The sequence below is a fragment of the Bos indicus x Bos taurus genome, chromosome 21 (genome assembly GCF_003369695.1).
Source record: "Bos indicus x Bos taurus breed Angus x Brahman F1 hybrid chromosome 21, Bos_hybrid_MaternalHap_v2.0, whole genome shotgun sequence".
Taxonomy (NCBI): Eukaryota; Metazoa; Chordata; class Mammalia; order Artiodactyla; family Bovidae; genus Bos; species Bos indicus x Bos taurus.
This window is the reverse complement of record NC_040096.1, coordinates 14,512,704-14,528,764: the sequence shown is the minus strand read 5'-3', so window position 1 is coordinate 14,528,764 and position 16,061 is coordinate 14,512,704. Positions and strand designations below refer to the sequence as shown.

Here is a 16,061-nt window from a genome sequence, read left to right as displayed (position 1 = left end):
TTTACTACAGAAATTTACATCATCTTAAGAGAATAAATCTTAGAAGCATTCCCTTTAAAATAAACAGGACCCATGTACCCACCATCACTATTTCTACTGAATACTTTATTAGATGTCTTAGTGCAATGAGGCAAGAAAATAAACAGAAGCATAAATTAGAAAGAAGAAAATAAAGCTGAAACTATTTGCATCTGATATGACCATTTTCAGAGACAATGAATAGAACTCACAGATAAATTATTAGAAATAAAAAGGTGATTTTGCCAAGATGATTGGCTATGATATTAATGTTTAAAAGTTCATTTCATTCTACATATCAGTAACAAATAATTAGAGAACATTTTTTAATAAAAAGGCCACATTTATAGGCACGTCAGGGAAGATTGGATACCCATTAAATCTAAACAGAAGACATCAATAGCTCCATGGGGAATATTAAGCAAATTTATTAAGAGACTTTTAAAGGACCTGAATTAACAGAGAAACATATTTTGTTCATGGCTAGTAAGACTTAATATTGTAAAGGTATCCATGCTGCTTAAATTGACTTAGAGATTCATTTCAATTCTAACCAAAATGCCAATATATTTTTGTTTTCTTGAGAATATACATTTTATTGATCATTCAATTCTGAAGAACAAATGGAGAAAAAAATTGCAAAAGCATTTCTGTAGAAAAGCGAGGAGGAGGAATTATTTTCAAGTTATGGTAATAACTATGATATAGAACAGGCTTCCCAGGTGGCTCAGTGGTTAAAAAACATGCCTGCCAATGCAAGAGACAAGGGTTCAATCCCTGGGTCAGGAAGATACACTGAAGAAGGAAATAGCAACCCACTCCAGTATTCTTATCTGGGAAATCCCATAGACAGAGGAGCCTAGCAAGCTACACTCCGTGGGGTCGCAAAGGAGTCAGAGATGATGCAGCGAGTAAACAGCAGCAAGATGCTATAGAACTGGCTGAAGAATAGATAGAAAGTACTAGCGGACTGAATAGAACATAAAATCTGGCCATTCTTTGCGCATGTGTAATTCTCACATTTTATGCAATTCCTAAAGGTTATACTCCATTTATAATTACTAGTCACTATATTTCCCATATTGTTCTGTAAATACACCCTTGGAGCCTGTTTCACACCCAGTACTTTGTATCTCTCACCCTTCCATCCCTGTATCGCTCCTCCCCACCCCCACTGGTTCCCACTAGTTTGTTCTTCTTTTTCTGGGATTCTGCTTTTTGGTTATATTCGCTAGTTTTTTGTTATTTTTTAGATTCCACATGTGATAGCATACAGTGTTTGTCTTTCTCTGTCTTACTTATTTCACTTAGCACAATGTCCTCCAAGTCAACTATGCTGCTACAAATGCAAAGTTTCATTCTTTCTTCACGGCTGAGTACTCCATTATGCGTATGTACATATACACAGATGTGTACACACAACACATCTTCTTTATCCAGCCATCATCTTGGTGATTGTAAATAGTGCTACTAGAAGCATTACGGTGCATATATATTTTTGAATTAACGTTTTGAAGGTTTTATATATATATATATATATACACACACCCCAGAGTGGAATTGCTGGATCACACGGTAGCTCTGGGATTTCCTGCTGGCTCAGATGGTAAAGAATCTGCCTGCAATGCAGGAGACCTGGGTTGGATCCCTGGGTCAAGAAGATCCCCTGGAGAAAGGAATGGCTACCCACTCCAATATTCCTCCCTGGAGAGTTCCATGGATAGAAAGAGCCTGGCGGGCTAAAGTCCATGGGGTCACAAAGAGTTGGAAACTAACTCAGTGTGAACAGCTAACAATTCTCACTCTTCATGGTAGCTCTACTTTTGTTTTTTGGAGAAACCTCCATGCTGTTTTCCACAGTGGCTGCACCAACTTACATTCCTACCAACAGTATCCGAGGGTTCCTTTTTCTCCTCGCCCTGGACAGCATTTGTTATTTGTTGTCTTTTGGATGACAACCATTCTGACAGGTGTGAAGTGATATCCCATGGTTAAGGCTTCATGCTTCCAATGTGGGGACGTGGGTTCAACCCCTGGTTGGGAAACTAAGATCCCACACACACATGTGCCTCACAGTGTGACCAAAAATTTTCTTTAAAAATTTAAAACCCTTGCCCTGTAAGTCGCAACCGTTAGTTGCCGTGGTTTAATCATAGTCTTTCACCCAAAACGGACTGGTGTGCATCGCTGAAATAGTGCACAGATCTAGGCGAGCCCTTTGGGCTACTTGTCGGGCTGCCAGCTCAGGTGCCTGCCTCCCCCTGTGACCTGGAAAGCAGACATCATTGGACTCATACTATCAGAGGCTCGAAGTTTCCTTTCTAGCTGCAAATCACAATGCTCTGGCTTCTCCACGTCCTCTTTCTTGAGTTCCCTGCTGCTGCTGCTGCTAAGTCACTTCAGTCATGTCTGACTCTATGAGTTCCTTGCTAGAAAGAAAAACGATGACAGCCACAAGGTTGTCTTAATACCAACCATCATAGACTCTGAGGGGTTTTTTCTCCAATTCTTCAAATTTGTTTGTGGACTTTGCCCATTGTTCCCTTGTCCCAGGAAGCCCTTCAACTGTGTCCCACGCCCCCATCCTGACGAGGCGCCACGTTCTCTCAGGGAACAACTTGCAGACTGGCCTCTGACAGAAGCTGGTATCAGAGACCTGATGTTTTGCCACAGGGCAATTTTTAATAAACATAGTAAGATTTCCCAACAAGGACATTCAGTTGCCTTCTTCTCTCATGTGGAGGTCAACTGACAGAATTCTAGACTTGATTCTGTCCCTCTTTAGTTAACTAGTTATGTATCTTTCTGCAGGTCATCTCTTTCTCCTATGGCTCTACCTTTCCTAATAAAAAAAAATTTTTAAATAGTCATGCCAAACTGCCTCCTCCCTCCCGGAAGTGTTGCATGGATTAAATATAAAGAACGTTAAGGTGCTTTGCAAACTGCAAATCTAAGGTGTTATTCCCTTGGTGAAAGTAAAGATAGGTTGTGCATCTTCCCTGCAGGAGTATAAAGGTTTGGAGTTTTCACTAAAGGCAAATTCACGATATGTATGGGACCCCCTTTTGTTTGGTTGCATTCTTTTGTGCAGACCTGTGTGTAAATTATCTCCTTTTGTCTTCATTGTAAGCCTGCAGGCCGCTAGTACTAAGACCTACTTTGCAGATAAGGAAACTAAGATTTAAAAAGATGAAGCAGTTCACCCAGAATCACACAATTGACATCACTTCTTCCCCATGAGGCCCTCAGGAGGCAGGCTCCTTCCAGGGCATGACATTGCCTTCCTAAAGGTGGCCCTTGTCCTCGGCACCCAGGATGGTTGGCAGCATTATATCCAAGGCAGGAGAAAGAGAAGAAGCAAAGAAGAGAGGAGAAGACCCAAGAAAAGCTCACAGGTGATGCCACGGGACACGTTGCCAACCTCTCCTCAGCCAGAATATAGTCTCATGATAACCAGTCAGGTTGTTGGCAAGATGTTGACAGAGCACTTGACCTGAAGCAGCAGGGGCAACTGAAGAGAGTCTAGTAAAGGGATCATGTTCCAAGATGCGGGTGCATTTAAGAGAAGCAAACTTGGGATGGTATCACACATCAGGGTTAGTAATAGTGGGGACCATTGTAACTGCAGGCCTGAGGGCCTTGGGAGGGATGGTTATGGGAAGCCAGAGACAGAGTGGTAGCTGAAGGAGACGGATATTCCCACTGAGCTTTGGTAGAAGAAAGCCATCCTCAGTACTTCCCTGGTGGTCCAGTGGTTGAGAATCCGCCTTCCAATGCACGGGGCATGGGTTCAATCCCTACTCAGGGAGCTAGGATCTCACATGCCAGAGGCAACGAAGCCCAGGTGCCACAACTCGAGAATCCATGCACCGCAAGGAAAGATCCCACCGGATGCAACCAAGATTCTACTTACTGCAACTAAGATCTGATGTAGCCAAATAAAGAAATATAAATAAATACATAGAGAAGTCACATTTTAGAGATACTGTAGAATTAAAATCAAGAGATCTGATGATGTCATTAAAAATGAAAAAGTAAGAGACTTCAGAAAACAATTATAAAGCTGGCAAAAACTTATCAGGATTGACTTTTATAGAACTCTGAATTTGAACAAAATTTTACAGCCCCCAGGGGAACATTAAAAAAGGAACATGTGGTCCTTCCACAGTGGCAGCCTTTGAAGAACAGCAGCCATGGCTCTGAGCTACCCCATGGCCATGGGCCTCAGCAAGAGCTGCAAGGTGACCAAGAACATGAGCAAGCTGAGGCACAATGGCCGTCACGGGCACCTTACCAAACACACCACATTTGTGCAGAACGTGGTCTGGGAGGTGTGCATCTTATGAGCAGCAGGTCATGGAGCTGCTCAAGGTCTCCAAGGACAAGCGGGCCCTCAAGTTCATCAAGAAAAGGGTCGGGGGAGAGAACAAGATGGCCGAGGAGGAGATGGACACACAGTACATCTCTCTCCACGGATACATGAGGAATACACCTTCAGACACACAAGCACACACAGAACACCAGCTGAGCGCAGACAGGAGGACCTGACCAGTGGAAAAGAGTATATAGAACCATGCAAAACTTGGTAGGATGAAGGAATTAGGAAGAAAAACAGGAGTGTTAGTAGGACTGGACCTGCCCTCGGCAGGTGGGGGAACTGAAGCAGGGGTCTGATGCATACGTTGGTGCCACTGTCTCCAACATTTAAGGCTGAGAGTGAAACAGCTGATCTGTGGCAGCCTACGTAGAATGAGAATCAGACAGTCCTTGCTGCAGCCATACATACCCTGAACAGGAACGCTGGTCCCCTGGAAGGTGCAGCGGCTTGGAGCTGGAGTTTAGGGATTGTGGAACAATCCTAGGGTGAGGGCTGCTGTTGACTTCAGACAGACAGATTGAGGGGATGTGAGGGAGATCGTGGTGGGAAATGCCTGTGGAGGAAAGCCAGGCAGCCATGGAAGCAAGGTGATACTGAGTCACACATGGAAGGGGAGCCATCACCAAGCCTCTCTCCCCCCACACACCAGCATTGGCAGCTGAACAGTAGAAAGGCTGGCCCATCAAATGCCTGACGCACTGAACTACAGAGTAGGACCCCAGCCAGGGTGCTCCTTTCAGTGACTGATGCGACGATCTACAGAGCAGGACCCCAGGCAAGGAAGCCCTCTAAGTGCCTGAATGGGCTGAGCTACAGAGAAAGACTGGCCAAAGAGGCCTTCTGATCGCCAGCTACAAGAGGCTCGGAAAAAGACTGTGATAGAACCATAACTCCTGCAGCCGAGGCAGTCCATGTCCCTGCACCCTTGGCACTGCCAGGGTCCCCACAAGCCAAGCAGCTGCACAACCTCCACGTTCAACTCTCACTGGGGCAGAGCTGCCACAGGCAGAAAAAGTCCTGTCAATGCATGCAGAGTTGCTTCGATAGTGTCTGACTCTGCGACCCTGTAGACTATGGCCTTCCAGGCTTCTCTATCAGAGAAGGGGTTCTCCAGGCAAGAATACTGGACCATATTGGCCAATACTGGTTGCCATACCCTTCTGCTGCTGCTGCTGCTGCTAAGTTGCTTCAGTCGTGTTCGACTCTGTGTGACCCCATAGACGGCAGCCCACCAGGCTCCCCTGTCCCTAGGATTCTCCAGGCAAGAATACTGGAGTGGGTCGCCATTTCCTTCTTCAATGCATGAAAGTGAAAAGTGAAAGGGAAGTTGCTCAGTCGTGTCCAACTCTTAGCAACCCCATGGACTGCAGCCTACCAGGCTCCTCTACCCATGGGATTTTCCAGGCAAGAGTACTGGAGTGGGTTGCCATTGCCTTCTCTGGCCATACCCTTCTAGAGCACTATATTTCCTGCCGCCCTAGCCACCAACCCCCCTGACTACCTGGTGCTGCCAGAACCCCTGCGACCCAAGCAACTGCACCACCTCCACACCTGGCCCTCACAGGGGCAAACCCAAGCCCTCCAGGGCAGCCTCAGGAGGAAACCCCAGTGGACAACCCATGTGTAGAGGTGGAAATAAAACCACAGTTGAAACCCAGGGGCAGTGTGGCTAGGGAAGAAGACCCAAACCTTTCCCACCAGCTGTACAAGCTGCAGATTAAATCCACCCGATCTTTGTGTGGACTAGGCAGACTTTGTATCTATGGAATATATAAAAGGCCATTGAGAGCTCCCACAAAAGTAAACACACTAGTTCTGATAGCTGTGGACATTGGAGGCAAGAACACACAGGAGTAGGACCAGATCAGAATCTGAGCTGCCCCACAGCAGGTCCAGAGATCAGCACAGTGTTGGAGGGCATCCTAGGGAGGTGAGATGGACTCTGACTCCCAGTGTGGGAAAGGACTCTGACAGCAGTGACTCAAGAAAAATATTTTTTTTACTTGTTCTGTAGATTCTTTTGGATTTTTTTATTTCCCTTTCACCCCCCCACCCCCGTTGTAGTTGTTGATTTTATTGGCACTAAGAATCCAGTTAAGCTTTTGAGTTTTTTTTTTTTTCTTAGTCACATTTTTTATTGTTGTCTTAAACCTCTGCCTCTATGTTGGGCTTTTGCAGTTCCATGGAATTTTCCTCTTTTTTTTTCTTTTCTTTTTTTCTATCTTTAATTTTTAACTTGTTAAATCTATTGTTTTTTCTACATTTATTCCTTTGTTTGCTTTTCCTACTGTTCTTTCCCCCTTGCAGTTAATTTTTTAATGTATATAAATCTTCTTTATCTACCTCTATTTAACTTTGCATATTTATTATTTCTTTCCTTTCTTTCAACATATTTGTTAAGTGTTGTTTTCATTGCTTTATTCCCCACTTGGCACCTTTAGTTTTGTTTTCCAGTTTGTGCTTAAGTTAGTTTTGTTCTTAATTGGTAAATATAATTTATTTCCTTTATTAGCCAGGTCAGTCTACTGTACTTTATTTTTGTTGGACTGTTTTGACTTTGCTCATGGGTGTATATGTGTATATTCCATTATTTTAATGATTATTTGCCTGATTTTGTAACTACCATTTGTCTGGGATTCATCTTTGGTTTCTTGTTTTTGTGTGTTTGTTGTAATCTCATTTAATGCCATAGCAAACCACTTGTAGAATCTTTGTTCCTGTCCAGAGATCAAGCCCTGAGCCTTTGGAGTGGGAATACTAACTCTAAGATCCTAGACTACCAAAGAACTAACCCTAGGGAGTATCAAACAGTGAGAACTCACACAAAGGAAACCACTTAAATACAAGACCCAGCATCACCCAACCAGCAGTAGCACTCTGTGCAGGACGTCTAATCTAAACAACAAACAAAACAAAAATACAAACCTAACCATCAGCAGATAGGATTACCACCTCACTCAGCCTTGCCATCAGAAGATAAACCAAGAAACAAAAACTAAGCACAAATCTCACCCTATACGAAGCTCACACCAACCACTGGACCAATCTTAGAATGGAAGAAACCAAAAGGAAGAAAGAATTCAACCTTCTTCAAGGAAAGAATTCAACTTTTCTTGAAGCCTGGGAAAAGGAGACTTCAAACACAATAACTTTTTAAAAAAATAATGAAAAGGCAGAGAAATACAACACAAATGAAGCACACTAGAAACACAGAAGTATAAATAAATGAAGAGGAAATAGGAAAACTACCTGGAAAAGAATTCAGAACAATGATAGTAAAGATGATCAAAAACCTTGAAAACAAAATGGAGAAAATGCAAGAATCAATTAATAAAGACCTAGAAGAATTAAAGAATAAACGTACAGAGACAACACAATTACTGAAATTAAAAATACTCTAGGAGGAATCAACAGCAGAATATCTAAAGCAGAAGAACAAATCAGTGAGCTGGAAGATAAAATGGTGGAAATAACTTCTGAAGAGCAGAATAAAGTAAAAGGAATGAAAAGAGCTGAGGAGAGTCTCAGAGACCTCTGGGACCATATCAAATGCACAGACATTCAAATTATAGGGGTCCCAGAAGAAGAAGAGAAAAAGAAAGGGTATGAGAAAACTTTTGAAGAGAGTATTAGTTGAAAATTTCCCCAACATGGAAAAGGAAATATTCACTCAAGTCCAAGAGGCATGAAGAGTCCCATATAGGATAAATCCAAGGATAAACAGGCCAAGACACATACTAATCAAACTAACAAAGACTAAACACAAAGAAAGAATATTAAAAGCAGCAAGGGAGGAGCAACAAGTAACACACAAGGGCAACCAAATGCACTTACCAGCTGGTCTTTCAGCAGAAACTCTGCAGGCCAGAAGGGAATGTGAGGGTATATTTAAAGTACTGAAAGGGAAAAATCTACAACCAAGACTACTGTACCCGGCAAGTATCTCATTCAAAATTGATGGAGAAATAAAAAGCTTTTCAGACAAGCAAAAGTTAAGAGAATTCAGTACCACCAAACCAGCTTTACAACAAATGTTAAAGGGACTTATACAGTCAAGAAATACAACAGGAAAAAAAAAAAAAGATCTACAAAATCAACCCCAAACAATTAAGACAATGGCAATAGGAACATATATATCAATAATTACTTTAAATGTAAATGGATTAAATGTTCCAACCAAAAGACACAGACTGGCTGAATGGATAAAAAAACAAGACCCATATATATGCTGTCTACAAAAAACCCACTTCAGACCTAAAGACACATATAGATTGAAAGTGAGAGGATGGGAAAATATATTCTATGTCAATCGGAAGCAAAAGAAAGCTGAAGTAGTAATTCTCATATCAGACAAAATACACCTTAAAATAAAGATTACAAGGTATAAGAAAGGACACTACATAACGATCAAGGGATCAATCCAAGAAGATTGTAACAATTGTAAATATCTGATCTCTGTTCGTTTCCAAGGCAAACCATTCAATATCACAGTAATCCAAGTCTATGCCCCAACCAGTAACGCTGAAGAAGCTGAAGTTGAACAGTTCTATGAAGACATACAAGACCTTTTAGAACTAACACCCAAAAAAGATATCCTTTTCATTATAGGGGACTGGAATGCAAAAGTAGGAAGTCAAGAAACACCTGGAGTAACAGGCAAATTTGGCCTTGGAATACAGAATGAAGCAGGGCAAAGACTAATAGAGTTTTGCCAAGAAAATGCACTGGTCATAACAAACACCCTCTTCCAACAACACAAGACAAGACTCTATACATGGACATCACCAGATGGTCAACACCGAAATCAGATTGATTATATTCTTTGCAGCCAAAGATGGAGAAGCTCCATACAGTCAGCAAAAACAAGACCAGGAGCTGACTGTGGCTCAGACCATGAACTCCTTATTGCCAAATTCAGACTGAAATTGAAGAAAGTAGGGAAAACCACTAGACCATTCAGGTAGGACCTAAATCAAATCTCTTATGATTGTACAGTGGAAGTGAGAAATAGATTTAAGGGACTAGATCTGATAGATAGAGTGCCTGATGAGCTATGGAATGAGGTTCATGACATTGTACAGGAGACAGGGATCAAGACCATCCCCATGGAAAAGAAATGCAAAAAAGCAAAATGGCTGTCTGGGGAGGCCTTACAAATAGCTGTGAAAAGAAGAGAAGTGAAAAGCAAAGGAGAAAAGGAAGATATAAACATCTGAATGCAGACTTCCAAAGAATAGCAAGAAGAGATAAGAAAGCCTTCTTCAGCGATCAATGCAAAGAAATAGAGGAAAACAACAGAATGGGAAAGGCTAGAGATCTCTTCAAGAAAATCAGAGATACCAAAGGAACATTTCATGCAAAGATGGGCACAATAAAGGACAGAAATGGTATGGACCTAACAGAAGCAGAAGAAACTAAGAAGAGATGGCAAGAATACACAGAAGAACTGTACAAAAAAGATCTTCACGATCCAGATAATCACAATGGTGTAATCACTGACCTAGAGCCAGACATCCTGGAATGTGAAGTCAAGTGGGCCTTAGAAAGCATCACTACGAACAAAGCTAGTGGAGGTGATGGAATTCCAGTTGAGCTATTTCAAATCCTGGAAGATGATGCTGTGAAAGTGCTGCACTCAATATGCCAGCAAATTTGGAAAACTCAGCAGTGGCCACAGGACTGGAAAAGGTCAGTTTTCATTCCAATCCCAAAGAAAGGCAATGCCAAAGAATGCTCAAACTACCGCACAATTGCACTCATCTCACACGCTGGTAAAGTAATGCTTAAAATTCTCCAAGCCAGGCTTCAGCAATATGTGAACCGTGAACTTCCTGATGTTCAAGCTGCTTTTAGAAAAGGCAGAGGAACCAGAGATCAAATTGCCAACATCCGCTGGATCATGGAAAAAGCAAGAGAGTTCCAGAAAAACATCTATTTCTGCTTTATTGATTATGCCAAAGCCTTTGACTGTATGGATCATAATAAACTGTGGAAAATTCTGAAAGAGATGGGAATACCAGACCACCTGATCTGCCTCTTGAGAAATTTGTATGCAGGTCAGGAAGCAACAGTTAGAACTGGACATGGAACAACAGACTGGTTCCAAATAGGAAAGAGAGTACGTCAAGGCTGTATATTGTCACCCTGTTTGTTTAACTTATATGCAGAGTACATCATGAGAAACGCTGGACTGGAAGAAACACAAGCTGGAAACGAGATTGCCAGGAGAAATATCAATAACCTCAGATATGCAGATGACACCACCCTTATGGCAGAAAGTGAAGAGGAACTAAAAAGCCTCTTGATGAAGGTGAAAGTGGAGAGTGAAAAAGTTGGCTTCAAGCTCAACATTCAGAAAATGAAGATCATGGCATCCTGTCCCATCATTTCATGGGAAATAGATGGGGAAACAATGGAAACAGTGTCAGACTTTATTTTTCTGGGCTCCAAAATCACTGCAGATGGTGACTACAGCCATGAAATTAAAAGACACTTACTCCTTGGAAGAAAGTTATGACCAACCTAGATAGCATATTCAAAAGCAGAGACATTACTTTGCCAACAAAGATTCATCTAGTCAAGGCTATGGTTTTTCCTGTGGTCATGTATGGATGTGAGAGTTGGACTGTGAAGAAGGCTGAGCGCCAAAGAATTGATGCTTTTGAACTGTGGTGTTGGAGAAGACTCTTGAGAGTCCCTTGGACTGCAAGGAGATCCAACCAGTCCATTCTGAAGGAGATCAGCCCTGGGATTTCTTTGGAAGGAATGATGCTAAAGCTGAAACTCCAGTACTTTGGCCACCTCATGCGAAGAGTTGACTCATTGGAAAAGACTCTGATGCTGGGAGGGATTGGGGGCAGGAGGAGAAGGGGACGACAGAGGATGAGATGGCTGGATGGCATCACTGACTCAATAGACGTGAGTCTGAGTGAACTCTGGGAGTTGGTGATGGACAGGGAGGCCTGGCATGCTGTGATTCATGGGGTTGCAAAGAGTCAGACACAACTGAGTGACTGAGATGATTATAAACAACTATATGGCAATAAAATAGATAACCGGGAAGAAATGGACAGATTCTTAGAAAAGTTCAATCTTCTAATACTGAACCAGGAAGAAATAGAAATTATGAACAACCCAATCATAAGCACTGAAATTGAAGCTATGATCAAAAACCTCCCAAAAAACAAAAAGCCCAGGACCAGATGGCTTCACAGGAGAATTCTATCAAACATTTAAAGAGCTAATGCCTATCCCTCTAAAACTCTTTCAAAAAATTTCGGAGGAAGGGACACTTCCAAATTCATTCTACAGGACCACCATCACCCTGATACCAAAACCAAAGACAACACAAAAAAAGGAAACTATAGGCCGATTTCAATGATGAATGTAGATGCAAAAATACTCAACAAAATTTTAGCAAACAGAATTCAGCAACACATCAAAAACTCATACACCATGATCAAGTTGGGTTTATTTCAGGGATGCAAGGATTCTTCAATATATGCAAATCAATCAGTGTGATACACCATATTAACAAATTAAAAGATAAAAACCATATGATAATCTCAATAGATGCAGAAAAAGCCTTTGACAAAATTCAACACCCATTTATGGTTAAAACTCTTCAAAAAATGGGCATAGAAGGAATCTACATCAACATAGTAAAGGCCATATATGACAAGCCTACAGCAAACATTATTCTCAGTGGTGAAAAACTGAAAACATTCGGCCTCAGATCAGGAACAAGACAAGGGCATCCACTTTTGCCACTATTATTCAACATAGTTCTGGAAATCCTAGCTACAGCAATCAGAGAATAAAAAGAAATAAAAGGAATCCAGATCAAAAAAGAAGAAGTAAAGCTCTCACTGTTTGCAGATGACACGATACTATACATAGAGAGCCCTAATCAGTGAATTTAGCAAAGCTGCAGGATACAAAATCAATACACAGAAATCACCTGCATTTCTATATACTAACAATGAAAATTCAGAAAGAGAAATTAAGGAATCGATCCTGCTCACCATTGCAACAAAAAGAATTAAATATCTAGGAATAAACTTACCTGAGGAGACAAAAGAACTGTACACAGAAAATTATAAGACACTGATGAAAGAAATCAAAGATGACATAAACAGAGGGAGAGATATTCCATGTTCCTGGGTAGGAAGAATCAATACTGTGAAAATGACTATACTACCAAATGCAATCTACAGATTTAATGTGATCCTTATCAAATTACCAATGGCACTTTTCCCAGAACTAGAATAAAAAATTTCACAATTCATATGGAAACACAAAAGACTGTGAATAGCCAAAGCAGTCCTGAGAAAGCAGAATGGAGCTGGAAGAATCACCCTTCCTGACTTCAGGTTATACTACAAAGCTACAGTCATCCAGACAGTATGGTACTGGCACAAAAACAGAAATATAGACCAATAGAACAAGATAGAAAGTCCAGAAACCTATGGATACCTTATTTTTGACAAAGAAGGCAAGAATATACAATGGGACAAAGATAGCCTCTTCAACAAATGGTGCTAGGAAAACTGGACAGCTACATGTAAAAGAATGAAATTAGAACACCTCATAACACCATACACAAAGATAAACTCAAAATGGATTAAAGACCTACATATAAGACCAGAAGATATAAAACTCTTAGAGGAAAACATAGGCAAAACACTCAATTACATAAATCAAAGCAAAATCCTCTATCACCCACCTCTAGAGTAATGGAAATAAAAACATAAGTAAACAAGTGGGACCTGATTAAACTTAAAAGCTTTTGCACAGCAAAGGAAACTATAAGCAAGGTGAAAAAGCAACCCTCAGGATGGGAGAAAATAATAGCAAATGAAACTGACAAAGGATTAATTTCCAAAATAAACAAGCAGCTCATACAACTCAATACCAGAAAAACAAACAACCCAATCAAAAAGTGGGAAAACAACCTAAACAGACATCTCTCCAAAGAAGGCATACAGATAACTAACAAATACATGAAAAGATGCTCAACATCACTCATTATTCAGTTCAGTTCAGTCGCTCAGTCACGTCCGACTTTTTGCGACCCCGTGAATCGCAGCACGCCAGGCCTCCCTGTCTATCACCAACTCCCGGAGTTCACTCAGACTCACATCCATTGAGTCAGTGATGCCATCCAGCCATCTCATCCTCTGTCGTCCCCTTCTCCTCCTGCCCCCAATCCCTCCCAGCATCAGAGTCTTTTCCAATGAGTCAACTCTTCGCTCATTATTAGAGAAGTGCAAATTAAAAACTACAATGAGATATCACCTCACACCAGTCAGAATGGCCATCATCAAAAAGTCTACCAACAATAAACGCTGGAGAGGGTGTGGAGAAAGGGGAACACTCTTGCATTGTTGGTGGGAATGTAAATCGATACAGCCACCGTGGAAGATGGTATGGAGATTCCTTAAAGAACTAGGAATAAAACAACCATATGACACAGCAATCCCACTCCTAGGCATAAACCCTGAGGAAACCAAAATTGAAAATTGTTCATTGCAGCACTATTTACAATAGCTAGAACATGGAAGCAACCTAGATGTCCAATGACAGATGAATGGATAAAGAAGTTGTGGTTGTATACACAATGGAACATTACTCAGCCATAAAAAGGAACGCATTTGAGTCAGTTTTAATGAGGTGGATAAACCTAGAATCTATTATACAGAATGAAGTGAGTCAGAAAGAGAAGGATAAATACTGTATTCTAACCCATATATATGGAATCTAGAAAAATGGTATGGAAGTATTTATGGGGCAGCAATGGAGAAACAGACATAGAGAACAGACTTATGGACATGGGGAGAGGGGAGGAGAGAATGAGATGTATGGAAAGAGTAACATGGAAACTTACATTACCATATGTAAAATAGATAGCCAACAGGAATTCGCTGTATGGCTCAGCAAACTCAAACAGGGGCTCTGTATCAACCTAGAGGGCTGGGATGGGGAGGGAGATGGGGGTTCAAAAGGGAGGGGATATATGTATACCTATGGCTGATTCATGCTGAGGTTTGACAGAAAACAGCAAAATTCTGTAAAGCAATTATCCTTCAATAAAAAATAAATTAAAAAAAGAATGTAAAATAATTAGCCTCCAATTAAATAATTTTTTTTTAAATAAAGGGAAAAAAAGGGTGGGGACACACAAAAAATGCCAAGAGAAAGAGAGGAGCTGAGCAACGCCATGGCCTCCATGAGGAAAGTGGCAGCCAAGAAAGACTGAGCCCTTCTCCTCTGTGCACGATAAACCTTTTAAGATTTAAAAAAAAAAAAAAAAGGAAAGAAGCAACACAATTTTCATTCTAAGAAAACCCACAGTTCAGTTCAGTTCAATTGCTCAGTCATGTCTGACTCTTTGCAACTCCATGGACTGCAGCACCCCAGGCTTCCCTGTCCTTCACCAACTCCTGAATCTTGCTCAAACTTAAGTCCATTGAGTCAGTGATGCCATCCAACCATCTCATCCTCTGTCATCCCCTTCTCCTCCTACCTTCAATCTTTCCCAGCCTCAGAGTCTTTTCCAATGAGTCAGCTCTTCGCATCAGGTAGCCAAAGTTTTTGAGCTTCAGCTTCAGCATCAGTCCTTCCAATGAATGTTCAGAACTGATTTCTTTTCTGATTGACTGGTTTGATCTCCTTGCAGTCCAAAAAACCACTGTGACATTTTAATTTACCTACTTATTATCCCCCAACCCCCACCTCATCAGCAGGCATGAGGATGGTGGTCCAGATTCTTGGTGTGGGCTTGCTGGTGTCAAACGGGGCAACCCTGATCCTGGTCTCTAGGAACTGTCGTTGTATGATTTGACCCGTCTGATGGATCCTTGCGAGATGAGTCTTGGAACTTTCTCAGGGCTAGGGTAGCTTTCCAGGTAGTGTTTGTCAGAAGGATTTAAAGGTGAATGTTCTATTTGCAGCTCCCTGGAGCAGGCGATGGGCCTTCCCTGGTGGCTAAGCAGTAAAGAATCTGCCTGTAATGCAGGAGACCCAGGTTTGACCCCTGCAGGCAATCCCCTGGAGGAGGGCATGGCAACCTGCCCCAGTACTCTTGCCTACAGATTTTCATAGACAGAGGAGCCTGGAGGGCTGCAGCCCATAGGGTTGCAAAGAGTTGGACATGATTAAGCAACTAACATATACACACACACACAAAGCAGGGGATAGCAGACAGGGCCTACAATGGATGGACGAGTAGTCTGGATAGGGGAAGTTCAGGGGGGAGGTGCATGGGGGCATAAAGGCTTTGGGTGCCATCTGCATATTCTAGGCAATCAGGAGAGACGTGTGTGTGTCCCACGCCTGCAAAATATCTAAGACCCTAAGTTTTCACCTCTGACTGACCTTTAAGGTGAAGTTGCTCAGTCATGTCCGACTCTTTGCTAACCCATGGACTATAGCCTGCCAGACTCCTCCCTCCATGGGATTTTCCAGGCAAGAGTACTGGAGTGGGTTGCCATTTCCTTCTCCAGGGGCTTTTCCCGATCCAGGGATCAGACCCGGGTTTCCCGCATTGCAGGCAGACACTTTACCACCTGAGCCACCAGGAAAGCCTGACTGATCTTTAAGCTCCACACAGAGAATGATAGCTAAGTCAGAGTTGAGAAAGACCTGGCTTAGCATTGAAGAAGTG

General features: G+C 41.9%; 1 pseudogene; it reads left to right on the top strand.

Annotated features, from left to right (window-relative positions):
* Window positions 1-4,211: 4,211 nt before the first annotated feature.
* On the top strand, window positions 4,212-14,654 carry LOC113879385 (annotated as a pseudogene).
* Window positions 14,655-16,061: the final 1,407 nt, after the last annotated feature.